Source organism: Macrobrachium rosenbergii, chromosome 44 (assembly GCF_040412425.1).
Source record: "Macrobrachium rosenbergii isolate ZJJX-2024 chromosome 44, ASM4041242v1, whole genome shotgun sequence".
NCBI lineage: Eukaryota > Metazoa > Arthropoda > Malacostraca > Decapoda > Palaemonidae > Macrobrachium > Macrobrachium rosenbergii.
In genome coordinates, this window is record NC_089784.1 from 1853004 (window position 1) to 1880844 (window position 27841).

The 27841-nt window shown below is 36.0% G+C and overlaps 1 protein-coding gene across 1 annotated transcript in view; it reads left to right on the plus strand.

Annotated features, from left to right (window-relative positions):
* LOC136829259 (nephrin-like) overlaps positions 1-27841 on the plus strand; it is a 540754-nt gene that overhangs the window by 67277 nt on the left and 445636 nt on the right. The window contains exon 2 of the mRNA XM_067087602.1: positions 15478-15536. The gene's annotated coding sequence lies outside the window, so the exon portion shown is untranslated. The remainder of the gene's footprint in view (positions 1-15477; positions 15537-27841) is intronic.

Consider the following 27841-nt stretch of genomic DNA (forward strand, 5'->3'; position numbering starts at 1 on the left):
TGTGTGGCTGTTGATGATGAGAAATATGTATATGTATATGTATATATATATATATATATATATATATATATATATATATATATATATATATATATATATATATATTTTTTTACTTCAGTTCTCACGATATTTAATTACCTAAACCCGATTATCATTATCATGCTCTGAAGTCTTCAAGAAAATGTTTCTAAAAATATTACTCACGGGTAAGGTGAAATTTTAATTTTATGCAACGATCAAATCCTTACAAAAGCGATAAAGTCTATGCGTAAGTAATAGAAGTGGCAAATAGACTTTAGATTCCTTAACAAATAAAACAAGTAAAAGAAGCTTCGAATTTTCTTCAACGCAATCGAGTTTTCTGTACAGTGTACAAACAAGGCCATCGAAAACAGATCTATCTTTTGGTGGTCTCGGTATAATGCTGTATGAGCCACGGCCCATGAAACTTTAACCACTGCCTAGTGGTGGCCTATCCTATAGTTTTCCAGAAGCACGATTATGGCTAACTCTAAACGTAAATAAAATAAAAACTACTGAGGCTAGAGCGCTAGAATTTCGTATGTTTGATGATTGGAGGGTGGATGATCAACATACCAATTTGCAGCCCTCTAGCCTCAGTAGTTTTGAAGATCTCAGGGTAGACAGAAAAAGTGCCGAAGGACAAACAAAGCCAGCACAATAGTTTTCTTTTCATAAAACTAAAAAATTACTTTTTGTCGCTGTAGACAAAATTTTAATTTGCGACATCTTTTATTCAGTAATAAAATATCAATACGAAAAAAAGCCGTGAGTCAGTCTCATGTGTGCAAAATGCATTTGAGATAGAATAAAACCAGTCCTCTGTTACCGCAGAGAGATAAAGAAAGAGTAGCATAAAAAAATAGACAGTCAACATCAGTTTACTTAACTGGTGACGTAAAATCGAAAGTAAACAACCTTGAGAATGATTAACATGATGATAATTTTCAGCAGTGTAATTTTCACCCAGAACCACTTAATTCAATATGAAGGCGACGGCTTTTTTAACGACATAGACCCAACTAAAAGAAGATGCTAGTTTCTTTATGAAAACCAGGTACCTACCGATGATAGCACAGCTAGCTAACTTCACAGAATGCAACATTGCAAATTCAAGGATATCCGAAATTAACTAGTCGAGCATGAAAAAAATTATAACCCGTAACTGATGAAAGATTTTTTGTTTTTGTTTTTTATTTTTTTGGACGAAGAGCGGAAGCCAAGAGAGGATCGTCCAGAACGCTTCACTGGGATAGGCCAGGATACAGGCAGGGAGTCGGAAACGCTCGTTGTATGAATAACAGGAATTCGGTAATGTCCTCATTATTCCGCTGGAAGACTTAACATACGAGTTTGTAAGCGAAGTGGCAAACAGGAAAGGTAATAACGCTATAAAAGGCATAATTAGCCATATGGATAGATTGAAAATAATAGCAGAAAGGTAGAAAACTACAGAGTACTTGAAACGGTGATACTTACGTTATTGGGTTTTATATACTTGTTCTGGGCCAAACCCGGATAAAAGAGGGGTTAATAATAAAACAAGTACTAATGGAATTTTCAGTAATATTACAGTGTTTTATATAAGTCTTTCTTATGGTACGTTATTGAAATGTTAAGTCCATATATATATATATATATATATATATATATATATATATATATATATATATATATATATATATATATATATATATATATATAATCATGAAGCTATAAATGTCGCTTAATATCAAATTCACGCTACCTCAGGAATATCCCCAATGGGGAGTTATCACCGAATGGGAATTTATAAGTGATATTATAAGTGATAAATGAATTGGTACTGCCGGGTCTCGATGGCTCAGTGGGTGGACCGTCGACTGGAGTCGCTGGATAAGTATCTGTGTCGAGGGATCGAGACCCGGCAGTACCAATCCATTTATCACTTACAGAATCCCCCTTCGGTGATAATTCCCCATCGGGGATATTCCCGAGGTAGCGTGAATTTGATATTAAGAGACATTTGTAGCTTCATGATTGTATATAAATCACTGTGTGATAAAAAATTTCATATACATATATTTGTGTGTGTGTGTGTATAATCTTTTTATTTTTTAAGAGAAACTGAAAATCTGATTATAGGACTTTGGAAAAAGAAGAAGATAGGGACTTCACGTTCCAAACATTAGTTTTCTGTAAAAGAAAACTATTGAGATGGCTATTTGTCAGTCGGTCCGCACTTTTTCCGTCCGCCCTCAGATCTTAAAAACTACTGAGGCTAGAGGGCTGCAAATTGCTATGTTGATCATCCACCCTCCAATCATCAAAAATGCCAAATTGCAGCCCTCTAGCCTCAGTAGTTTTTATTTTGTTTAAGATTAAAGTAATCATGATCGTGCGTCTGGTACCGCTATAGTAGCCAACATCACAGGCCACCACTGGGCCGTGACTGAAAGTTTCATGGGCCGCGGCTGAGAGTTTCTTGGGCCATAGCTGAGAGTTTCATACAGCATTATCAACGTAGAGGTCAACTATCTTTATCTATAGTTGCCATGTTCGTTGCCTATAAACTGCAAATTGTATTGCCTTTAGTAAGAACAATGATAAAACAAAATTTTGAAGTAGCTAATTCTAACGTGTAGGAATGTAGTCCTTCCAGAGAAAACTACATTGGCAGAACATCTACTGGCCTCAGACGGAGATTACTCACACACAGAAACGCAGGAGGCATCCTCCAACACTTTACAGAGAGACACAACAAGAAACCATTGCTGCAAGACTTGATAGAGATGACTAAAATAAATTACAGATGCAATTCACATCGGGACATAACAATCACAGAAGTGGGATGCATAGCCACAAGTAAGCCCAGTTTAAACACATAGCTGGAAGCCGAAAGAAGTTTACCCTCTGCACAGTCCAGAAACCGTTGTCAAGAGAGAGAGAGAGAGAGAGAGAGAGAGAGAGAGAGAGAGAGAGAGAGAGAGAGTTAAAGCAGATCACTGGTTATGTCGCAATAACCAGTGATCTGCTTTAACTAAACATCTTTCTTCGTATCTCAAATTTAAGAAAAAAAATCGGAGAAATACCCCTTCGCTTTCTCACTCAACCCTCCATCACGCCACTCTACCAAAAGGGAAATAAACTGGTTACGCGGGTTTTTGCCTCCCGAAACAGGCGCCAAATTTCCCTGGAACTGTCTCGGGGTGTCTGGCCGGGACCCCAAAGAAAACTGATTTATATGAAATTACTGAAGATGTAATTTGTGAGTGAACTGCTTTTCGTCGCGTCCTCGGAAGCTTGTCCCGTGGAGATTTATAACGTTCTTGAAATGTCAGGTTGGAATGTAGCCTGAGAGTCGTCCGTGATTGGAGTCGGATGCCTGATATACACTGGTGTCAGTGCATCTTCAAGTCCTCAGCTCAATCATGTGCAGTGATACGACCTTGCATGGTATGCAGATTCCCTCTTCGTGACGATAAAGAAGTAAAAAAGCGAAAAAAGCACTAGTGGTATTCTTTATTTTATCTTATTTTATTTTACAGGACGAGAAGGAGGCGGGGTGGGCATTTGGGTCTTATCGTCCCACAAAATATAATAAAAAAAAAAGGGGGGTGTCACGGTACATGTTGTCAAAATCTCAATTTCCGTGAGTACAATTAGGCTTCTTCATGTAAAAGATGTGCCCATCAACAATCCTAAACCACCAATTACAAATTTATTGTCACTAATTTCGATTTTCAAAGCTAGCACTAAGCTAAGAACCAGTTACCTTCATCATATAAATCCAGTAACAGTGAGATAAACCCAACGACGTTACTGATAAACTAATTTCCTTTACAAGACCTCTACGTTTGAAAATAGTTGCCATATAAATTTCAAGACTGATTTTTATTGACTGATGAATTATTCCGACCAGTTCTACAGCATAAAAGGTCATGGTAAGAACGCATATATATATATATATATATATATATATATATATATATATATATATATATATATATATATATATATATATATATATATATATATATATATATATATATATATATGTAAATATGTCTGTATATATATGTATATATATATATATATATATATATATATATATATATATATATATATATATATGTATATATATGTGTATATGTATATATGTATGTATACATATATATTGAGTGTGTGTGTGTGTGTGTGTGTGCGCGCGCGCGCAAAGGCGTATCACGTTACCATAACATAAGAACTCACCGTGAGGCATCGCCGTAGTCTGCTCTATTGTTCATTGAAGAACAAATAGTAGTTTGAACTCAGGTACTGGATGAAATTTTCTAATTAACCCCAAATAAAAAAAAAAATAGAATATCCTCCATGCTATTACCACTATTGGTAAAACAGTGTAATTATAAAAATTCTTGTAGAAACAGTTACTGCGGACAAATGTTGTGAATTAGCTCTCCAAAACGTGAGTACACCGTACTTCGGGCTTTATTGCGCTACGCCACTCTATCAAAAAAAAAAAAAAAAAAAAAAGTCTTTTCCAAACCTTGTCAACGAACATTTTTGAGATATTAGTGAAGAGGTCTTTCAATATCCATATAACTAGCACCACGATGAAGATTTGATTTCATTGACCAAATGGCCTTGTAGATTCTTGCAATGAAACCTCTGCTTTCCTTTGTGGAACTGATGCAAGCGAGAAAAAAAAAATGGTATTCTTAAAGGGTTCGAAGTGTCATGTTGTCTACTGAGCTCAGAATTTCAGCTGGATTAAAAGGAAGAAAAGGTTATTCCCTATTTGCTTGAAAAACACAAACATCATATATTTTCACTTGGGAAATATGATGAGTCTTTTGGCATGATGAGTATTTATTGTTCAGTTTCAGCAAGTGGGAAAGAGGGAAATTGTTCTTTAGGGATGGACATCAAAGGAGAGAGGTCATTGAGGATTATGGATCTTGATAAGAAACTCAAAAGAAAGATATTTTGTTAAGAGACAGCAGTCCTATTTCGCTCCGTATTCTCCATTTGTTTAATTTATTCTCCAGGTGTTTTCTTCAGCAAGAAGAAACTAAAATGTAGAATGAAAGTATTGATGGTGATAAAGAGGGAAATAAAAAAAAAAACAGTATTTGATTTTCATCAATGAATTGTTGCCGGATGGTCAAGGTGCATTCGAGTGTTTTAAATCATCTGTCGTTTAATTTCTAATTATGTCTTCATCAGTAATTAATGCATAGTCATTAGTCTTCTTTGTCAGGCAAAAGAGTCGAAAGGAGACGGGAAACTGAAAGCATTGTGATTGTTTAATTAATGCTCCGATAAGAAACTGAGTAATAGTAAAATTTGCATAATTAAACCATGTACGTATAGTTGCGAATAATTACAACATATATCGTCATTCTTTATCACCTCTGGTCTCTTGTCGTTAATTGAGAACATTATTTTCTGTAGAAGTTTGCTTTGCAAAATATTGCCTTACATCTGGCCCACGTAAATGCTTTCCATTTTGAATAATAATAATAATAATAATAATAATAATAATAATAATAATAATAATAATAATAATAATAATACCCTTACGTAACCTTGCTCGAGATAGGCAGAATGAAGGATGACCACAGCGCTTATCTCCTTTCATAATTTATTATACCTTACCCTTTCTATCATGACTTGAAAGTAAAGCTGACGCTACGCTGTCTAGACATATATATCGAAAGGGAGAATCCCTGTGAGATACAAACTATCTCGTCTCACACTAACTTTTAATCAGTTGCGATGGGATCGCCCGAGTCGCCGACTATTTCGTTCCCTAGACTGTCTAGCTTTTAAAAGTTTCTTCTCGCTTCTGTTGTCCACGGTGCGACGTTTTCGTGATTTTCTCTTGTTTTCTCTGGCCTAGATTAGAGCAGGACTAATGGTTCTCATCTCGTGGGCATCTGAAGGGCGTCTGAATTAAAACTTAGATTAAATTTCAAGTATGACTGGGTGTGGATCGAGTAGCCGCATCTCAAAAGTTTACCGTCGCACTCCTGTTTGTGTGAGTAACAAGTCTTTATGAGACCGGAAAAGCCAGGACATTAAAAACGAGTAAAAAATTCACCGAAATTTCTTCGGCGCAATCGAGTTTTCTGCCCGGTGGTGGCCTCAGTCACTGGCCATAAAACTCTTAGCCGCGGGCCGTGAGACTCGGCTACGGTCCAGTGGTGGCCCGTATCGCTGCCAGAAGTACGATTATGGTTAACTTTAACCTTAAATAACAAAAAAATACTGAAACTAGAGGGCTGTAATTTGGTATGGTTTTAAGATCTGAGGGCGGACGGATAGACAAAGCCGGCTCAATAGTTTTCTTTTACAGAAAACTAAAAATGATTGCAAAAACTACATAACAGTTTGGTTGGATCTAAAAAATCAAATCATCTGCGAAGTAAAATCCTAGAATTAGTCAAAGTGGGGCTGAAAAAATAGACTCTTAAGTAGCACAAATGAAACCTTAAACAACTCTATTATAATTATTCTACCTATTAAAAACTAAGCTAACGTTGATATGGCAAAAAACCTACCGAAAATGTTTTTATTTAAAAATACACATCAATGAATTGTACTTATCAACATTGTACGCCAGTATACCCATTTTCCCAAATACAGATAGAGCCGAAACGACTGGAAAACGATTAAATCGTACCACATAACACTACACAACAAAATGCTTATTCCACTTATTCAAAACACATTTAAACTTCGATTTTATGGGGGGTAGCTGGAATGGCTCAGATGGGTACCCCTCCGAATGTCATCTCCGACACCAAGATCAGCATTTTAAAATAGGATTCTTGCCACTCATTTACATATATATAAGATAGAGAAAGCTGTGCTCCTCTCTCTCTCTCTCTCTCTCTCTCTCTCTCTCTCTCTCTCTCTCTCTTGTTTTTTTCTCGTTTACCAGATCACATGCAATGTTGCTTTGACTAAAGCTTTGTTTTTAAATCGGATTTCGTGTGATCGAAACTTTCGACATTTTTTAAGTGATTAACTAATGTATTTACTAGTGCATAGGACGCGCTCTGCAATGGGAAAAGCAGAAGTTTTGACTGCAAGCGTCCACAGACTGCAAGACCTGTGCAAGGAGATGGAGAAAACACAGTGCGCTAAAAGAGAGTAACCAAATATCAACTTGACAGTTATGACAGTTGACATTCTAATAGCGGTTTTGCCAGTATTTAATAAAACAACGACCCCTCTGGTCACTACTTTAATTCTTTCACTTTTCAGTCATGGTTGATTGCACAGTGCAGAAAACTTCGTCAATATCAGTTGCTTCATGTTCCTCATTGGGAGGGTGGGTAACGTTCTTAGCTAGCACTCTGCTGGTCCCGCGTTCGAATCTAGAGGAATTTACTTCAGGTGATAGAAATTCATTTCTCGCTGCAATGTGGTTCGGATTCCACAATAAGCTGTAGGTCCCGTTGCCAGGCTAAGAGTTTTATGGGCCGTGGCTGAGGCCGCCACCGGACCGTGGCCGAGTTTCATGGGCCGTGGCTGAGGCCACCACCGGACCGTGGCTGAGTTTCATGGGGCCGTGGCTAAGAGTTTCACCGGCCGGGGCTGAAAGTTTCATACAGCATTTTACGCTGTACAGAAAACTCGATTGCGCCGAAGAGACTTCGGCGCACTTTTTACTCGTTAATTTTAATTTCAAACTTATTACACACAAGTATCGTGAAATTTTAATTTCAAACTTATTACACAAAAAGTATCGTGAAAAACGCTTGGCCCGGACATTCTTCCCCTTCTCTAAATCCACATCATTTTCCCTTATCAACTCTTCTGTCTTTTGTCTTATTTATTATCTCTATATTACGATCCTGCCATCTACTTTTCATGGTTACTGCAGATGTCGAAGCCCCAGTTATTCTCATATTTTTTCGTCATCGAGTCTTGTCTCATTCAGTGTAACGTATATTGCTCTCACTCGTTAGTTCAGAGTATTACCATCATCCAGACTTACCTTACACACTAACGTCAAAGACTCAGGTCCCAATTTCACATCCTTCCTTCCCCCAATCTAAAGAGAATCCCATTTGGATGGTTTTATTGTAATTGTTTAGTGGTTATCTAACATTTCTGTATTTAGATCATTATACAAAAATTCGTGGTGCCTAAAATTCTTGCCCATATTCACCACCCTCTGTTACTCTCTTTGTTATTCTCTCATCCGCACATACACACATATACACATACACACACACACACACACACACACAATATCCTCTGCGCTAAAATATGGAAGAACTGTGAAGAACAGTTCAACTACATATCGGCTTCGTGCCCAACTGCATTATACATATATATATATATATATATATATATATATATATATATATATATATATATATTATATATATATATATTTTTTTTTATGGGCTTACGGGGGTGGGGTAGTGTGTGCTGGGCCTTGAAGTAATAATTTATCCTTACAAGAAAACCCTTCGTAATCCCATAAACTAAAGAAATGCAGAACTAACAAAGCAATGGTAGAAATTACCAAGGAAAATGGACACTGAAAGTTAATTAATATGTGTACCGAAATGAGGTATGATAAATTTGCAGTTTTTTAGTTAATAAGTCTACGGGCAGAACCAGCCCTGTTTCACTCCACCCCTTTGGTAATCTTGTCGACATAGTAAGTCATAATTGTACACCAAATTTGGTTGAAATTGCTCAGTGCATTTCAGTTATGCTGGAACATACACACACACACATTCATACATTCATACATACATACATACATACATACATACATACATACATACATACATACATACATACATACATACATTTTTATATACATATATATGTATATATATAAATATACATGTATGTATATATGTATACACATTATATTAGAGCAACAACAGCTTGGGAGAGAAGATCGAAAACTGAAAAAAAAAGGCCAATAAATATGAGCAGACATTTGAAATCATTATGCACAGACTGCGTCAGACGAGAAAATCTGAGAAAAGAAGTAAAGAAAAGGAATCTGAGACGCAATGAACAAATGAATAATAAACATCTGCGAAATACGAATCTAACAGTAAGTCATTTCAAACGAAGCGTTTCCTTTCTTATTCAGTACTGAAGGTAAGTACAATAGATGGTCATGTCCTCAAAATCTATTTGCATCTTTGTCTTTGTTATATGTTCGAGTCCGGTGGCTTGTATAGTAGCCATTTTTTTATTTTTAAATTTAATCATATTTTCGATATTTGAATATCCTCTACAGAAGACGAAATTATACAACTGACTGACTCAGTTGAGATTCTGTATCACAAGAACGATAATTTTTTTTTTGGGCGAAACTTTAGTGGACTCACTCCATTGAGATAAATATTTTATAATTAGATAACTTTTATATAATGTTTAAGTATGCTATAACTTACTCAGTTTAATTCTCGTTTGAAAAACTGGGTACAGATTAAAAATAAATAACCGAATGTTTTTTAACGAAACCTAACTTGGTTTTAGTTTTCTGTAAAAGTAAACTATTGAGATGGCTTTGTCTGTCCGTCCGCACTTTTTCTCTCCGCCCTCAGATCTTAAAAACTACTGAGGCTAGAGGGCTGCTAATTGGTATGTTGATCATCCACCCTCCAATCATCAAACATACCAAATTGCAGCCCTCTAACCTCAGTAGTTTTATTTTATTGACGGTTGAAGTTAGCCATAATCGTACGTTTGGCACCGCTATAGGTACCAACAACACTAGGTAGCACTGGGCCGTGGCTGAAAGCTTCATGCAGTATTGTACGCTGTACAGAAAACTCGATTACACCGAAGAAACTTCGGCGCATTTTTAACTTGTTTATTTCCTGTAGTGAACTGAACAGAAATAGATATTATACAATACACTCCCTCCATCATGTCTTGGACTTCTTCGTGATCTTTATCATTCTGTTTCCCACTGTTTCAGTCTAGATAAATGTATACTGTTACTATGGAACTTAGTCTTGATATATATAATATTTTCACTGACCAGTTCATGTGGACTGTGAGTCTAGTTGAATGACTAAAACTTTTATTCTCTATTGGGTAGATGCATTAACCCTAGCAGTAGCCCCTCTTTAATCCAGGCTAGCCCTATTAACCGAGCTAAATTACCATTATAAAATCTTAAGTTTCGAGAAAGTTACATTTAATAACATATTTAAAAAAAAATTAAAGCTGGTCCTTTTTATAAACGCCCATATGTCAGTGTGTGATATTATCAACCTCATCCCAGTAATACCAACTCATTTCTGGATGGGTATCATTTCCTTAGCCCCGATGTGGAGGGGGTGGGGGGGGGAGAGTTTAGTGCCGTCAGTGCACCTCACGTTGTGCACTGTAGGCATTGCTAAAGGGTGCTTGCGGCGGCCCTTCAACCCCTAGCTGCATCAACTTTTTGGCTTTTTACTTTGCCTCCATTTCCAGTCCCTTTCTTCAGCCCTGCTGTCCATCACCTTTAACTGCTACTTCCTAGTCATTAGATCCTTGTGCTTCATCTCCGTTATTTTCTGGATTTTTTCAGCCTACTGTTCAACCACTCCAACTCCCCCTTTTCACTATCCTAAGCTCTGAATGGACAAAAGTGCCCCAGTGTGTTTGGCTTGACAGCCTAAATTTCATAATTTAATCGCTTTCTTGGGCCACCCCAAGACGTTTAGATGAGAGAGAGAGAAAAAAAAAAAATTGCTTTCCATTACATTAATCAAACAAACTTGACAAAGTTAATCAATAATCAAGTCTATGTTTACAGTTAATTTCGTTAATAAGAAAAAAGTGGAGGTCATTTCCTTAAGAACGGGTCTGGACTCACAGTTAAACGAACTTAATAAATGGAAATGTAGATTACTATTATTTTCAGTGTATTATTTTTCAGGAGAGTATTTGGTCTTGTGTGTTACCTTCAGTCTTTAAGTCTGTCACAAATGCAATGACTTTGAACCCTGATTCTTAGGAGACAGACTGACTTTGACACAGGGGTCTTATTAAGGAAAGTGATTTAATTCAGTATTTCAGCGAAACCACTGAGCCGCCTTTCCATCATCCTACCATTTTTTTTTTCGTAATTATAAATTGTAAATGGAATAAAACCTAACTGAATAAGATAGCTAAGATAGAAGAGACAAGGGCGTGCATGAAAAGTATAGGACAGGAAATTATGTCGATGGGGGCAGAAAGGACGCTACAGAGCGCATTTTTTTTTTTTAGTACAGTCTACAGTGCCGCGTAGAGCTCTCAGCCAGCATGCACACCCCTCTTAGGAAACAAGTTGTTCTCAGCTTCTTGGGCAACCTTGCCATGATTTCCGTTCCTCGAGCGAGGAAGACTCGCTGGTCTGTGGGCGAGAATTCATTATCTACCTTCACGGAAGGCATTGCATGCGTATCCGAAGGAAGAATCCAATCTGATTCAAGTATTTTTAAAGAAGCGGACTGCTCCATCATCAGCGATAGTGGGAATAGATTCATAATCCATATATATATATATATATATATATATATATATATATATATATATATATATATATATATATATATATATATATATATATATATATATTCTTTTTGCGCCCTGGTTGATTAGTTAAAGGCTTTTCAATTTTCTCAGTGAAAATGTTTGCTTAGGTTGAATAATAATAATAATAATAATAATAATAATAATAATAATAATAATAATAATAATAATAATAATAATAATAATAATAATAAAAAACTCCATTAATGTGCATAGCATTCAATATATTTTCTTTTCGTAAGAATAACTTTAGAAAATCTACGACGCAAGACAAAAAAATCTGCAAAAGTAAAAAAGATAAATTCCTCATTATTTGCTAAACAATTATCCGAAGCAATGCGTAAATATCCAACCCTAATTATATTTTCTTACGGAAAGATTTCTTTCGGAACTCAAATATTCGACATAAGGCGTAAAGATATGCTAATCCGGCCGATGAGCATTATGCATACGGGGATTTATTCCGCATCTCTATGCAAATATTTCCATCAAAACTTTCCCCAGCGAAGAATCTCCCCATCCAGGTTTTTCAATGCAAGGCGTGACGCGAAAACTTTACTCGCTGGCCAGAATAGCCCGAGAAATCTACATAGTTCAGACCTCCATACTGCCACGTTTCAACTCTGGAATCTAATTCCACGCAAAATTCCACTTTTTCAGGCGATGCGGTCTAATGCCAATCAAAATACCATATTGACATCTTGCGGCGCAAAATTTACTTACGGGTCAGATTAGCCTGTTAAAATCATTATTCATGCTTCCGTTATACCCCTTTTTCACTTGGAGCCATTCAGCTCCGCAAATAACCTTGTATTCAGTCATAATACTTTCTCTCCATCTGAGGCGGAAAATCCTCCTGGCCAGAATAGACTGAGAAACCTATCTAATTCTGGCTTTAAACGTGGTGAATTTAATATCATGTTTTCTTGTCGTGGAATGTAATTCCACCCATCATACCTTGTTTCAATTTTGAGGTAAAGAGTTTGCTTAGTTATCAGAATGCCCTATAAAATTTGCATATATCGGAGTTCTATAATGTCTCGGAATCTAATTCCTCACACTGTACCACAGTTTAGAGAGTAACTTTCTTAGAATTTTTTATGTATATAGGGTATGAAGTAACCATGTGAGAAATGTACTTAAGTGAGACTTAGTAATTCCATGTATCTATCCTGTTGAATCTAGTTCTCGACTCACATTTAATGTTCCAATAGTTTACCTGTGGAAGGATTATAGAAAGGTAAATATTACACATATTAAATCTTGTACTGTGTTGAATATGTACTGTACATGTTTCAGGCCGTCATAATATCACGCTTCCATCCCCGACAATCTTACCCAGACGGCCCGTTTCAAACTTGAATATTCAAATTACATTCGCATTTAAGGATTTATAGTTTTACGTACGAGTAAGGAATTTGCAACTCGGATAGTAATTACGTGGGTACTTGCCAAATGTGGTTTCTTTGTCGTATTTCTTATTGTTATTCACTGTTTTAGAATATCACATAACTTGCGAGAAGTCATTCCGCGCTTACTTCCCTAACTAAAGAATTTGTTTAGGTGTCTCTAGGATGTGGATTTGCTGTGTTTAAAAGACGTATATCATCATTTATATAAAAGACAATGTCACCTTTGCTTTCGCAACAAAACATCCTTTATATCTGATTAAACACACAATATATTTTGTTATAGTTATTGTATTATTTACCTTGCGCATTATTTTCTGAAACTGATATTTCTGTAGTTTTGACCACTGCCTTCATTGTGTATTATTATTATTATTATTATTATTATTATTATTATTATTATTATTATTATTATTATTATTATTATTATTATTATTATTACCAAGTACCTAAGATATGCAAGACTAATTTCTCTATAAGTAATAAATCCTGATGACACCCAAAATCTAAAAAGGAAAGAATTTGTCATGATAAACCACACCTGTCTATTCACATTGATATAAGCTCATTAAAGCCTATTTTGAAGGAGATTGCTGTTCATAATTTTGACATTGGTAATTTCGCCGGGGAATCGTTTTTATTTTTGTCTAGCCATCGAGTGAAAGGACTAATACTTTAGACCTCTGATAGGAAATCGCTGAATAATTTCGGTTTAATTTTCTATTATTGATGGAAGGAATGCCACTCATTTAATCTCTCTCTCTCTCTCTCTCTCTCTCTATATATATATATATATATATATATATATATATATATATATATACATATATATATATATATATATATATATATATATATATACATATATATATATATATATATATATATATATATATATATATATATATATATATATATATATATATATATATATATAATAGTGTTCCATCTTTAAATAGTCAGTCTTCTTCTGCTCCTCTGTTTATTGCTTAAGATCCAGACCCATTTTCTTTCTCACAAAGATCCAGACCCATTTTCTTTCTCACAAAGATCCATAACCCATTTTCTTTCTCACAACTTTTCACGTATTTGTATCACTCCCTTCATGAAGATGCAAAAAATCATGGGGTCATAACACATCCCCATGTCCAAAACAGCTTTTACATTGTTTAGTAAGTTACCTTTATCAGTTAGAATTGATGCTGTGCTCATAACGTTGAATTCCTGCTTCTTAGTTTCCTTAGGGTGATGCAGGAAGGTATAAAGATGTCTGCTTGTAAGTTTATTTATAGGTATAAAGGAATCCGCGTTTTTCCCATTCTGTAACATCGTAATTGTCTTACTTATGTACTCAACAGCCATTTCCCCAAACATTCGGGAATTGTCAAACTTACGTACTCACCAGCCATTTCCGCAAACATTCAGGAATTGTCCTACTTACGTACTCAACAGCCATTTCCGCCAACATTCAGGAATTGTCCTACTTACGTACTCAACAGCCATTTCCGCCAACAATCAGGAATTGTCCTACTTACGTACTCAACAGCCATTTCCGCCAACAATCAGGAATTGTCCTACTTACGTACTCAACAGCCATTTCCGCCAACAATCAGGAATTGTCCTACTTACGTACTCACCAGCCATTTCCGCCAACAATCAGGAATTGTCCTACTTACGTACTCAACAGCCATTTCCGCCAACAATCAGGAATTGTCCTACTTACGTACTCACCAGCCATTTCCGCCAACAATCAGGAATTGTCCTACTTACGTACTCACCAGCCATTTCCGCCAACAATCAGGAATTGTCCTACTTACGTACTCACCAGCCATTTCCGCATTTCCGCCAACATTCAGGAATTGTCCTACTTATGTACTCACCAGCCATTTCCGCCAACAATCAGGAATTGTCCTACTTACGTACTCAACAGCCATTTCCGCCAACAATCAGGAATTGTCATACTTACGTACTCACCAGCCATTTCCGCCAACAATCAGGAATTGTCCTACTTACGTACTCACCAGCCATTTCCCCAAACATTCAGGAATTGTCCTACTTACGTACTCACCAGCCATTTCCGCCAACAATCAGGAATTGTCCTACTTATGTACTCAACAGCCATTTCCGCAAACATTCAGGAACTCAAAGTAAACCTTTCCAGTGTTGAATTATTCAACTCTGCCTTTCTTTAATCCCCCCCACATTCAACAGATCTCCACACCACTCGCTCAGTTGGCCTTGGACTTCATTAACTTCAGACAGCAACGCTTCATTTTACTGAGATTTATTTGTTCCTCGACCGTTTTCTCTGCATTTGCTTCCCCATAGAACAACTTGCACACTGGAATGCTGTGATTTCATTCCCTGCTTTCTCTTTTTCCATTATTTTTTTTTCTTGGCTACTCTATCCATCTTCCTGTATAGCTTGATGCGTCTAGTTTTTTGTTCTGGATTTTTATTTATCAGTTGTTTTATCAAATATTTTTGACAAATTCTGAAACTTCTTTTTCAGAACTGCTGTCGACCCACGGCTTCACCAGAAGACAAGGCAGGCTGCGTTTTTTTGGTTAGGTAAGCTAAAATGTATATATTTATCTAATCTATCTACTTATTGTATATATATATATATATATATATATATATATATATATATATATATATATATATATATATATATATATATATATATATATATATAAGCGTCTGTGTGTGATTTTTCATTTAAAGTTCGCAAGACAAAGATTCAGGTTGAGCAATTTCATAATAACAAATTTTAAGGGGAATTTCTTATCTTGATTCAAGCATCCGACATCAAGGTTTTTAACTAAAGATTTTTCCTGCGGTGTTCCTTAAATGCACATGTCAAAAGAAAGATCAACATTGCAAAAAGAGGGTAGATTAGGTTCGATAAATACAGTCCTATGTATTTATTGTTTGATATCTAATCCAATCTATACTTTTTTAGTGTTGATCTTTCTCATTGCATGATTAACTGCCAATTCAAAGCTTTCTTCCATTCTTTTCATTTAATTACTTTTATGACTTTTCTCCATGATATGGGAATTTCAGTGACTTCCCTTTTTCCCATTCAGTTGCCGAGTATCCCTTACACACTATTACCTCCTGGGATGCTTCCAGACTTCATTAAACGCACAATTAAAAACAGCGTCCGCAACAACATTCAGAGAGGATCCCACGGAGGGTGTTCAGTCTATTCTAAAAAAAAAAAGAAGAATAACAACCCTCCGCTCATAATGAGGCAGAACATCCTTTATGTTCCCTCATGGCGATAACGTTGATCCTCACAGGATTCTTCTTTGGGCCACCAGTGTACAGGTGCTTTTGTACTCCCTGAGTCGATTGAGTGATGAAACGGCCGTGAGCCGCAATTACAAAAACCATATCGGGTATTCTAGGTGAATATATATCCTGAGCATTACCTCTGTGGCTATGCCGGAATTATTTTAGCTTTCAGAAGACCTGTTGCTCCTCTTAATATATATATATATATATATATATATATATATATATATATATATATATATATATATATATATATATATATATATATATATATATAAATTTCTCACTCATATCAGGATCAACCCAGGTCTTTCAATTAAAAGGCAAGGCTTTTCCAACTGAGCCACACAAGTCATAAAAAGAAGTTGGAATCTAAGTAGAGAGAGTAGAGATAGAGAAATTAGAGAGAGAGAGAGAGAGAGAGAGAGAGAGAGAGAGATAGAGTAGATATATGTTAGGGAGAATATCTGAAAGAGGGGGGTAAGAGACAAAGGGAGGGTTGAGAGGGAGAGGAAATGAAAGAGAGAGAGAGAGAGAGAGAGAGAAAGGAAGAGGAAGAGAGAGAGAGAGAGAGAGAGAGAGAGGAAGAGAGAGAGAGAGAGAGAGAGAGAGAGAGAGAGAGAGAGAGAGAGAGAGAGAGTAGAGCGGGTATTAGGGAGAAGCAAGATGGAAAGAGACAGGAATGGCTGGAAAGAGAGAGAGGGAGAGAGAAAGGGAAAGAAAGAGTGAGAGGGAGAGGAAGTGAAAGAGAGAGAGAGAGTAGAGGGGATGTTATGGAGAAGAAAGAGGGAAAGCAAAAGTTTCATTTATAGTCAAGGATTTTTATTTCTCGTATATATCATTCAACGTTAATTTTAACAGAATGATTTTTCATGCAGTCAAATGAAGCGGATCTGGATTAATCCATTCTGCTACGTGTACATGTTTCATGAACTTGATTATTCATAAATTACACGGTTCATGACAAAATATATCGCTGCGGACGGTTAGTTAATGCATCGCCACTCTTAAAAATAAATATTACTTTCGAAATTACCGTTAGGTAACGGTTTCATTGAGGCGAAAATACCGTGATCGTAGAAAGGATTGATTTACCTGGCTTTCCTAAAAAAGGGATAATACAGCCAAAGTTTTGTACCTAGCGCACAGCCGAATAAAAGGTTTTACTTCATCAAAAATCAACCTTTGTTGGACCTGGCTGAAATTCTTGTAACCTAGTTCTAACCTATAAATATATATATATATATATATATATATATATATATATATATATATATATATATATATATATATATTTCTGCAATATATACAAAAATATTTTTATATATTGCACACAAAAATTTACATAAAAATATGCACAAATGCACACCCAACACACAAACATTATATATATCTATATATTGTAATGTGGGTAACCACTTTATCAGCAAACCCAACTCCCCAACTGATTTATAAATTAAAAGAAGTATATTTCATACTGATAACTAACAGAGAAAGGGCGTGAGACACTCAGCCCCTACCTAATTTCCTCTTTATACTCCCCTTTTTGGTACATCCTTTGACCTTTCCTAAGAACTGGTGACTGCTTTAAATGCCTCCTTTCAGGTAAAAGGGGTTTACCTGAAAGGAGGCATTTCAAGCAGTCACCAGGCAGTGAATGGAATCAAAAGCCTGCCAAAATGTCGCCAGGAAATTCGAGTCCCCCAGAGGTCACGGAAAACGGAGATCGTGACCCCCGTGAGTGGCAGCCATCTTGAACCCAGAGGGCATATGCTAGCGCTCCTAACGCCCCATAGAAAGAGGAGAAAAATGGCCTGGCGAGGTTACAACAAGGGCCCAGCCAGTCGCTTCACCCCTCAGAACCCTTCCTGGCCCCAGATCGAAAGCGCTTCCCCCTCGCATGCTCCATATCGAGCCATCCACGTGACAACCTAGCTGCCATTTCCAGTACTTTCAAGTGTGACCAATTAAACTCATCCCTCCATCCCTGGCGCATTCTTTCGATGAGGTTCTCCACCGCTACGTTTATTGTTATTAACTCATTTTATTATATGAATGCTGAAGGCTATCACATCAATACTGTACTCGTAATTATGTAAACACTCTCCTTATATGCTAATTTCCTCGTTATTCCTTGTTTCAGTATTATAGATGGAGTATTTAAGTAATAGACTATGCTGAATTGTTTTCTGTCGTTCATTTTTATTTCTTAACATGGTAATCGTATATTTTTCCAGACCTTCCCGTTGCATATATTCAGACAGGTGACGGTCGCAGTACAAATTTCCATCTAACCCGAAAGAAAACAATTGGTGTTGATACGAAGTATCAAATCATTCAAACCGTGAATAAAGAAGACAGAACCGAATTCCGAAATCATAAAGAACTTTGACGTGCTGTCCAGCGCGCTGTATCTCTTCTTGATTAGTGCAGTAAGCTGTAACTGACTTTTTCACAGCGTAACGTACAGTAACGCTTCTGTTTTTATAACCTCTTAATGCTTCTGTGCTTCCTTTAATCAATTTGCAGTTTTAAGTCTCTCTGTAATGTGGCGTGATTTAAATATTTGCTGAGAACTCTTTCTTTTAGCAAAATTTCAGTCCCGGTTTAAGTGATATCAAGGGATATGATCCACACTTTCCCAGTCTTCTTTCATAAAGAACGGAGTTTATAACATATATATATATATATATATATATATATATATATATATATATATATATATATATATATATATATATATATATATATGTGTGTGTGTGTGTGTGTGTGTGTGTGTGTGTGTGTGTGTATATACACACGTGTATGAGTATGTATCTTTGCATCGTACACCAAGCCACGGGATTTTGTGGAATTTTCCCCAAATCTTCATAAATTGTTTCATCACAGCTCGTAGCTAAAAGAAACTCAAGTCCTTTTTAATTTATCTTCTCTCTCTCTCTCTCTCTCTCTCTCTCTCTCTCTCTCTCTCTCTCTCTCTCTCTCTCTCTCTCTCTCTCTCTCTCTCTCTCTCTCTCCCTGCTCATTAAGAAGTGTAATGGTATTCTGAGCAAACCGAGCTTTAGGGAGAATCGGGGAGACTAAAGTCTTTCATGGCGTATTCTCACAGAACATAATTAAAGGCTTTGCCTGTCTCATTATCATTTGTTTTGTTTGCGCTCAGAACCTTCGTCTCTTTCATAAATTGTGGCGAATGCATTTTACACGATTCTGCGACGGGGAGGGGGCGTGGTCTGCTGACAAGTGGAAATCTCCCTTCGTCGAGTTTCCTTTGCAAAAAAAACAAAATAAATAAATAAATAATAATAATAATAATAATAATAATAATAATAATAATAATAATAATAATAATAATAATAATAATAATAAAAAATCAGGTTTGGAAGTAAAATAAATCATTTCTTTCTAAAAATACCACACTTACAAGAACTTACGAGCAGCCTGAGTGGTAAAGTGTAAGTGGGTAATTCGAGATCTTATATGGTTGCGTATAATAAAATCAAAAATAGCCCAAGAAAAAAATTCTGATTGTTGCTTTCCGTAAACAAATTAAAGTTATACTTATCCCCCATGTCATGGCAGTTAGCGAAACCTCAAGGTTAAAGCCACTGATATAAAAATATCTAATATTTTCAGTAACTTGCGGATGTAAGTGACAATAATCCTAATTGATGTTTCTGGATCACGTGACCGATCAATAACAAGTGATCACAGTTGATTGACCTTGCTTTCCAAGATTAAAAATGGAAAAACGTGTATTTCATGGTTATCTAGGTTAGTCGTAATATGTCAAAAGATGTTTAAGCTTAATTTTCACCATTATTTATATATATATATATATATATATAAATATATATATATTTATATTATATATATTATATATATATATATATATATATATATATATATATATATATATATATATATATATATATATATATATATATATATATAATACGAAATAGCAGACAGAAATAATATACAAAATCAAAACAACTGACTACACTAAAAAACGGCATTTCTCTCAAAATGACCAAAACAAAAAAATAAAAAAATCTGAATAATGGGCATGTCAGTCTTCTCGACGAATTGCACAATTACCACATACAACGTCACCCATTGCCCCTCACAGCAGTGTCATGAGGTCTCGTGGTAGTTCCTCACCATTCGGTTTGCAGACAGGATTGCTTATCATACATCCAGAAGTTATCACTATCCCCACAACTATTCATAATAATAATAATAATACTACTATTGTCACCACACAACGTGGATTACGAGAAGCGACTGGAAAACGAGCGGTAAACGCCATCCGCAACCCACCAATTCGCTTCTCTCAGTTTTCTGGCCAGACGACGAGAGAAATCATTGAAACCTTCCGAAGAGTCGAGCGCAAGTTTTGGCAATATTTGTGGAGGGGCAGAGAACCTGGAAAGTCTCAAGTTCAGCCCCTCAAAGGGAGGCCAAAGACCCAGTTTTTGAATCGCTCTTGATAGAGGACTAAAGTCGAGGGGAGGGGAGAGAGAGAGGGGGGAGAGAGAGGAGGGAGAGAGAGAGAGAGAGATCAGAGGCAGAAAATATGATATTAAGAGAGATCTGTTGTCAAAGGGACTTCTATCCCGATAAAGTAAAAGGTGATAAAAGTCGCCAGGTGGAGAGAACCATGGGGGTGATTCAAAGGCTGCGTGAAAGACCTTTACTCATGGAGAGAGAGAGAGAGAGAGAGAGAGAGAGAGAGAGAGAGAGAGAGAGAGAGAGAGAGAGAGAGAGAGCTCAAAGGGATTCTAGAACTGAGGGATTGAATGTTATTACTTCCTTTCTTGTTAAGATGTAAGTGGACTTTTCCTGACTTGAGGCATAAAGCATCTGTCGTAGAACAGATTCGAGGCAACATTTAAAAAAGGTTTTACCTTAGGTTTATTGTTTTATACCTTAGATTTATTATATACATATATATTTACATACACACATATATATATACATATACATCTATATCTATATATATATATATATATATATATATATATATATATATATATATATATATATATATATATATATATATGTGTGTGTGTGTGTGTGTGTGTGTGTGTAGGTGCTTAATTTGTGTATTTGTAATAGCCACAATGGCCCATTAACTCATATATATATATATATATATATATATATATATATATATATATATATATATATATATATATATATATATATATATATATATATTTATATGTATATGTATGTGTGCGTGTGTGCGTGTGTGTGTGTGTGTGCGTGCGTGTATTTTTAATAGCCACAATGGACTCTTAACTCCTCGATTTCTTCACACTACAGAGCTCAAGATCGAAATGAAGAAACAAATGGAGAAATTCCGACGTCCATGGTAGGATTCGAACTCAGACACGATATGTGAAATGAGGTTAATGTTAGCCACTTGGCCACGGGGAGAATTCTGTCAGGAACCTTAGAATTTCTTAGCCACGGGGAGAATTCTGTCAGGGACCTGAGAATTTCTTAATTTGTTTGTTCATTTGAATTTTAAGCTGGGTAGAGTGGCAAAGTAACCAAAAAGTTAAAGAGGTCGTTGTGGCCATTACAAATAAACATATGTTAAGTAAAAGTGAATGGTAGGTTATATTATATATATATATATATATATATATATATATATATATATATATATATATATATATATATATATATATATATATATATATATATATATATATATATAAATGGAGAGTTAGACAAATCGAGAAAATCAGAATTTACACAGACTTTCAGTTTTGTGTCCCTGGAGATTCTGATTAAAATTAAAATTGTTTATTCTTGCGATTTCCTTTTGAAACCATTTGAATTTCGGGCAATTGTTGTTTATTAGATTTTTCAGAGCTTTACCTAATTTTACAGCGACTCATAAATTTGGCGTGGAAAGAGCGACGTGCTTTGCAAATTGTATTGGTGTTTCTTTTTCACTTATCAGTTTCTAAGGCAATTCCAAATTACAAATTTTTGAGTTTACTGAATTTTTGAGTTTACTGTTATGTGTCTGTGAGCAATTATCACAAGAAATACACATTTTTGAGTTTACTGTTTTGTGTCTGTGAGCAATTATCACAAAAAAGTTAATTTTATCAGGCGTCTGTAAAAAAAAATGTAGTGGCTGTATTATGCTATGGTAAGCAGGACACCGACATACTATAGAAACAGTCGTAATACCAACCGCAAAAATTCCATTGGTTCTTATGGTAGAGGCTGTGTATGGGATTGTCATCCTTGAACAGACCACAGTATAGCATCAGACCAACGAAAGAAATTACTGATCTTATTTAGCATCCCAGATATATGGAAAAGTCAGCTCTGACTGTGACAACACGATGGGAAGGAAGAAATCACATCCGTTATCAGTGCTATCACCATTAGTCTGATTTATCCTTGGCACTGAAATCGGGCTATCCTGATTTATCCTTGGCACTGAAATCGTCCCAGAACAAAAACTGCCCAATGAGATGCAACATTTCCGTAAATGCTCGCCAGTATTTTTCTTCAGACAATTGAATCATTTTGAAATTTCATTTCGAAATTAGCACGACAGTTTGATTATGCATGTGATAACGTCATAGAAACTTCAATAAATAATTTTCCATTAGAGCAGATGCAAAATAATTAATCATAGCCGAATGAGTTCTTTTGACCAATGGAATATTCTAATACATCTGCAAGTTAATCCTATTCAGGTTTACGATTTGTGGTTTGGGAACCGAAGTTGATATTGTCGATACGAAACATTAGTGAATATTTCCAGACGTGTGGTTTTTTAAATTATACTCTTACACTAAATTACTAGCGAAACTTAATACATTCCGGATTTAATTCTATTCAAATTCTGAATGTAAAGCATCCAGTCATAGTTTTTATTATGAGGGATTGAGGGTATTCTGGGTTGTTTTTCTGTTTTGGGGTAATATTGATCAATTACTTCGCATTCTCATTTTATATAAAGGATGGAGACTGTAGGTCATATTGTTTTTCATTTAACATGATATCAGTTCCATTCATGATTAATATTTTACTCTTCTTTTATTAGTGAGTTAGTAATGTTCATGCATAAAACACAATTTTAAAGGTATTGAATTTTGAAATTTATTATTACCCTTCAGTCTCTCTGTAGCAAAACTGTTTTGAAATATTAAAATATGCCCAGTCGAAACCAATTAAGCTATCCATGCGTACGAAAGACCGATGAAATTAAAACAACGAACGTCAGTAATTATGTTTCTATTTGTTTACGTTTTTTAACCAGCCTTTTGTGGAAATGTGGAAAGGTTGCCTGATGGTTTTTATGAGGTGCCTTCAGGGGAGAATAACTTGAATTGTAAGAAATATGGAAATCTTGTTGCCATATCATGTATTCTGACGAGACGCTCTGCTTGATGCCTCCTCGCTCTCAATCTATTTTCCCTGTAATTCTCTAATTGTACCGTGAAAATAAGTCAGGTAGGCATTTAACAAATTTATCTTTGTAAGGTCTCTCTCAAGAACCTGAATCGGAAAATAGTATTAAAGACACAATACGCAAACGCATAATGAAAATTCCTGATATTCCAGCTTCATTAAGTCAATGTTAAAGATTCTGAGACTTCGAAGAGTTATGCTTCGCAAGATGAACGTTATGCATACATCTAACCACCTTGGTGTTTCTGGACTCATTGTCCGCGTCAAAAAGACTCCCCAGGAAGTGGTATTGAATCATTAGTCTGCATCTGTTAGTGGATCTTCAACATCGAGTGCAGGTAAGGAGGTTGCCTTTCAATCGTCCTCACAATTGCCAATGTGCATGCTTTAGAAAGCGTCCAGTATCCGGAGGCTGCCCACTACTTTTGAGCCATTAATATTATTACATTTAATAATTGCCAGCCATGGTATTTGTGCTCTATCCAGCTATTTTTCCATCGTTTCCAGGACGAATCATCTTCCCACCAAAGTCCATTACCAAGATTGGTATTCTCATCCTCTCAACATACTGAAAGTACCCACTGTCGTCGCCGTGAAGATCTATTCACTAATCGTCCTTTCCTTTTCTTGGGGCATTGTATGAAATGTGACATTAGCTGTTGTTTCCTTACAGTTTGAGATGGCTTACACGTCGGCCGATCGTTACCCCGATTTCCTATCTTCAGCACGGTGACAGAAACGACGATCCATAAGAGAGAAACATGGCACGCTCGTTCGAATCCCTGCGCGAATTGTATCGGCTTTCACGAATTCCCTCGTATACATTAGGCGCCGGAATGTGAGGAAAGGCCGTTATGAAGCGATAGCGACATTGTGATGGTAAAAGTTTTTCCGGGCGATTGTGGTACAGAGGCGAGCTTGTAAGGGCGATGAATATGTTCTATTTAGCGGAATGTCAGCCGTAGGTGGGAAGCGGGCCAGTATCGAAATGCCGGAATCCCAAAGTATCAGAAAACAATATCCTTCGATAACAAACCGGAATCTCCTATTGTAATGGTGTCGTTAAGGGAATCAAAATTTGCTGTCTGGCACTAAACGTTTTTTGCAAGTCGTGGGTAGGAATAACAAGTTAGAAAATGTAAGTCTGTCAGACTAGGATGTATTATTCGCTGTCATGTACCAAACATTTGTAGGCAAAATAGAATTTTAATGACTGCAGTGATGATTGCCGAGAAAAAGAGGACTATTTCTACCATATTGTTTTTAAAAACAAATTGCGTTGGTGACTGAGGATTCGCTATGAAGTTTCAACGAAACTAAATATTTTATATATATATATATATATATATATATATATATATATATATATATATATATATATATATATATATATATATATATATATATATAGATAAGCAAATAAAAAGAACACCAACGAAACGCAAAGTACCATTTCTAGTAGAAGAATGAAGACGAGTGACTGAAATATTGAAAGGAAGTCCGTTTTCGACACCAGGTCTAGAGGGACGGAGGGAGTTTGGTTGTTCAGTTTAGGATTAACCATTATTATAAAGAGCGGTTCGAAGATATGTACTGTTTACACACACACACACACACACACACATTCAGTAAATCCTCAAACCACTCCATTGGTCCAGAACTGAACTCTCCTCAGAGTACAGAACTGAACTCCCACACACACACATTGACACATCAGATATGATTCCACACACACACACACACACACATATATATATATATATATATATATATATATATATATATATATATATATATATATATATATATATATATATATATATATATATATAAAGAATATCTCAATGGACGATTCATGTCTGAGGAGAGTTCAGTTCTGGACCAATGGAGTGTTTTGGGGATTTGCTGAATACGGAAGAGTGCGGGGAGGGAGGTCAAAATGATGCTAGCATGGGAAGACTAAAGGAAAATCTTGAACAAATAGATTGAAGCTTGTGTTTGAGAAAGCAGCCTCGATATGCGTGAGGGGTGAGAGTGCGAGCAAGACGGGTGATGATGTTGTATTTACCAAGATTTCGACGTGTTGCGGGTGAACTGTTTCTGTGGGTGTTTAAAGCAGCTAATGTGGAAGTTCTCGGCATGTGTTTCATTACAGGCTCAGCAGTTAAAGTAGGAGATTATGGGAGATAACAGTGAATACTGTCTTATTTTTTCTCTAAATCAATCGTATTCACTGTAAGAAACCAGATTACTTATGGAAAATAACAGAAAAGGAATGGAAATAAAAAACTTGAAATAAAAAAAAAGGAAATCCATTGAGATCAAATTATTAAGCTCGCTTGAACATTCGTAAAAGAAAAGAAAAAAAGAAAAATATATATTGTAAAAACTATTACACTCCACATTGTATCGCATTAAAAAAAAATTACAACAACTTCTGTAGAGAAAAAGAGTCAAAACTTTATCGCGTCATAAAACTTGTAAAACACAGTATAAAGCCGAAAGTGCCCGGCAGTTGGGCTTTATTTTTATATTTCCTTTTTTTTATTTTTGTATTTTCGTTTTCCTTGCTTGGAGAGGGAAAGGTCAAACTCATACTTCTAGGAAATCACATTAATGCGTTTATTTGTTGCATTGTATTGCTTAGGGATATTTAGGGGACATTTTTTGTTTCGTACATAGTTTTCCTTAGAAAAAGGGAGAAATTTGACCTAGTTGTGTAGTAGACTTCTTTTCAATTAGCGACCGGGAAATATGGTAACAGTTAACTTTACTTTTTTTTAATCATCAGAAGCAATTTCGGAAAAAGTTCCTTCTTGCTGCATTGGATGTATATATATATATATATATATATATATATATATATATATATATATATATATATATATATATATATATATATATATATAATATATATAAAAAATATAAAAGAAGTTGACATGAGCAGGAAAGTAGGAAAGTCCACGACCGCCCTGACCTTGTCCCCATGTACCCTAACACCTTCCTTAGAAATAACATGACCCAAATATACTATCTGCTTCTTCAAGAAATCACACCTGGCTAATTTAATTTTCAAACCCGCTAACCTAAGCCTCCTAAGAACTTCCCTAAGTACCTCTAAGTGTTCCTCTACAGAATCAGTGGCAATCAAGGTATCGTCCATATAAACAAAAATGGCCTTCCCTACTAATCCATGCAAAACTGTATTTACTAATCTCGTAAAAGTCGGAGGGCTACGCAACGACCCATTGGCATCCACGTAAACGCGTAATGTCCCTTCGGCAAAGAAAAAAACAGTATACTTGCGACTCTCCTCAGGAAGGGGAACTTGTAAAAACCCCTGCATCAGATCAATTGAAGAGTAAATATTTTTTACCTCCGATTTCCACAAAAAATCGGGCAAACAATCCATCGGATAGCGGTCCGGGATCGACTTATCATTCAACGGAATTCCGCACACACACACACACACACACACACACACACACACACACACACACACACACACACACACACACACACACACACACGTACTGAGCCATCCTTCTTAGGCGCTGTTAAGTTTGACAGATTTGTACCAAGGAAACCAACTGACGTCACGGATATGAAATATCGTTATGACATAATTTTGTCTAATTAGGTTTCATTTTCCTGTCCTGAATACTTCTTTGTTGTATATAATAGAAAGGTCAGTCGGACGGATGCCTACCCAGCCCCAAGGAAAGCAAGAAAGAACAGGGGTAAGAAAACAACTGTCATTAAATTACGCAGAATCTTTGAAGGAATCTGGGAAACGAAAACAGAAAAAAGTGGTCCCAACTTCACAAGTAGGAACAGTCAACGAACGGGGTAATCCGAGGTTTACTGACTTCCAAGGAGCAACCTGGAGAACTGGCAGTTCTCACGAATACTCCTGGAAGGAGCAACGACTACCACGGAAGCTCAGCAGGACAGTGACTAAAATAATACCTGCAGAAGACCGACGGACAGGCAAAGTGAAGGACGAAAGATGATTCAGTGTGGGTTTGGGAGCTCGTTCAGTCGGCATATTATCTTTGATTTACAGCTTTTAAAGCTCAGCAGGACAATGACTGAAATAATACCAGCAGAAGACCGACGGA